The sequence below is a fragment of the Microtus ochrogaster genome, unplaced genomic scaffold (assembly GCF_000317375.1).
Source record: "Microtus ochrogaster isolate Prairie Vole_2 unplaced genomic scaffold, MicOch1.0 UNK6, whole genome shotgun sequence".
Taxonomy (NCBI): Eukaryota; Metazoa; Chordata; class Mammalia; order Rodentia; family Cricetidae; genus Microtus; species Microtus ochrogaster.
In genome coordinates, this window is record NW_004949104.1 from 5,772,539 (window position 1) to 5,775,433 (window position 2,895).

Below are 2,895 nucleotides of genomic sequence, written 5' to 3' on the forward strand. Positions count from 1 at the left end.
TTGGACCTTGAGATTTCTGTCCGGTGCTCCAATGTCTCTGTCTCCTTTCATCGAGAATTTTTTTTAATATGAGAAATATATCTAGAGAAGGGGTTGGCAAGCTTTCCACACAGCTGTCTGGTTTGTAGATACAATAGTCCACTAAACTATGCCACAACTACTGGTATACTGTATAAACCACAGATGACATGCAAATAAATGGGTACCAGTGAAAGCCAATGAAATCCTATCTACAGGAACAGCTGCCGAGCTAGATTTGACTCACGGGTTGTTGTTTGTTGACCCCTGGTCAAGGGGACTAAAAGCTGCTGTAGCATCCTTAATGCTGGGCTGCTAAGTCAATAATTCAATATATAGGTGATAGGCAACCAAGTAGGATTTGGAGCAAAGAAGGTATATATGGTGAAAGTGGAGTTTTTAGTGTGACGAATATGGCAGCATCCTTTGATGAACTAACTGAAAAGAGACAGGAGACATAAACCTGCCACACAAGGAAGAGATGGTGAGAGAAAACCTGGGGTGCGTGCAGGGGGTAGATATAGATTCAAGTTTATATTTTCAGATCTAGATGAATGCTATGAGTGAGTGGAGGCAGGGAAGGTGTGCTACCCAAGGACAGAATAAAAGATGGCTTTCTTATAGAAACAGAGCAAAGCTAGAAAAGGGAACTAAGTGATGTCGACAGCAGGAAACCACAGGAGACAAACAATGGGAAGGTCTAAGAAGAAACTGTGAAACCAGCCCCAAGCAAATCCACTTCCAGAAAGCAAACAAAGCAGTGATCTCTTTATTGAAACTATAAAGATCATATATTTAAATATCGTACACTAAGTAGAGCCATGCAAGAAAATTAGCAAGTAAGCATGGTCTTCATGTCAGCTCTAGTCCCTTTTGCTCGAGATCCTGAATCTCATCAAGAACGTGACACAGAATAGACTGATTTGTTTGCTTGCTTTTCTTAGGCAGCCTCGCATGCATGACCCTGAAGAATTCAACAATCTGTTCATTTGCTGGAGTCTCCCCCTGAGAATCCATTGATGGGTGATTTAATCAGAGCAGCTAGGCCAATGCAGGGGCATTTCTTGCATTTGCTTGAATGTCCTGATGCCAAAGCACATTATGAGGATGGAAGATCTTTATTTCCACTCGTGACAATGGCAGTGGTTAGCATATGACAACAAAGTAACTGATGAGGTGAGAGGTACATGGTTGGCTAGCCTTGGTCTGTTCTTCAGCTGAAGCCTCCCAACTGCTTGTCATTGTCATCACATCTTCGTGTGACCCTTGCATCCCAGGAAGTACACGACAGGGCACGAGAGAAAGCTCAGAGGTAGAGTGCATGCACGAGGTCCTGAGTTCATCTGTAGATCAGAAACAAAGGAAGGAAGAAGGGAGGGAGGAAGAGAGAGAGGGAAAAGGGGAAGCTGAGAGGGAGGGAGGGAGAAAAGGAGGGAGGGAGGGAAGGAGGATGGAAGGAAGGAAGAAACCCAGGAAGGCAAGATGTATATGTCTAAAAGCTCTGAATTCTCCTTGGTTCTGGCAAAGATCTATAGGGAGGCTCAGCCAACCGAGTATGGTTAAGTTAACTGGGTTTTCTGTTGTTAATCCCAAAGATGCAAGGAGAAAGACCACTGACCCAAATAATCGTGGTCAAATTAATTAAAGCAAGCAATTAATTAAAGCAAGGATTCTTATTCCTGTACATGTGCTGCCTCCTCTGAAGGCTGAATTTGAAAGGTCAGCATTGGCTGTGATGAAGACAAGACTTTTATAGCTTGGGGAAGGGGATCTCCAACTGGGGGATTTGGCAGACAAAATAAGTAGGATTACAGGAGCAGAACATTGTAAGCTTAACAAGTTAGTCCTAACGACCTCCTGAAATAAAGACATGGTCACAAGATGGGCATCACAAGGTAGTCATAACAGCAGGTAGTCACAGGTGGTCATATAACCTTTTGATACAAAGGTAGGGTTGCAAGATGGTTATAAACAACTTTTTGAAGCAAAGACATGATGGCCATTCCTGGAATAGACAGTAATTAAGGTTACAGGTGGGGCATAGCTAAGTCCTTGAGAAATAGAGGCTTAATCACAAATAGGAATGAATCTATTTTGTTTTTACTATGAGATGGTTTTTACGCCTAAAATGGAGGCTGGATGGTTCTTAACCTGCCTTGAGTCAAAAGGTGTCAGTCCTAACCATAGATTCCTTTGGCTCATCCAGCAGAGAAATTAGCAGGAGGAAGAGAGCAATGATCCCAAACCACCCTTCCTGGAAGAGGTCCAATTTGTTCTCGCTTGCTGATTTCTGTATTCCTTCCATGTGCTCTTGAATTTAAACTACTGTTTCGTATTTTCCGTGGATTCTCTTTGTGGAAAGATTTAGCATTCTGTGTTCCTTTCGAAGGAGAACTGAAAACTTCAGTGGCATCTTTGGGGATTTTACAATCAGGAAGTAGAAAATTGTATTTCAAAGCTGAAGCTAATGAGATCACCCTGTAATGGATGGGATGTTAAGGCTCTGTGTCTGTGGAAGAGACAGGCAATTTGCCTGCTGCTGTTCTCTGTCACCAGAAAAATTTCGGCTTTACAATCTGACAAGGGAAGTTTGCAGCCTAGAACAGATCATACGCGAAGTCAACAGCAGCTGTTACCGGCACAGGTGACATGCGCCTGAGTTTCACCGAGTCCTCTCTCTTCAGGATAACGCGTCCATTGTTTCTTTAAAATGGCGTTCAGTAGGGTTTTCCTGCACATAAATTTCAGGTCACAAGTCACAATAGCAACTTCAGCATTGTATGCATGGAGAGCTACCAAGCCATAAATTTAGCATGCGCTCACCATTTGTGCTCCAGACATAATTGCTGACCTCATCTTTGCTGCAGAAGGCTGGAC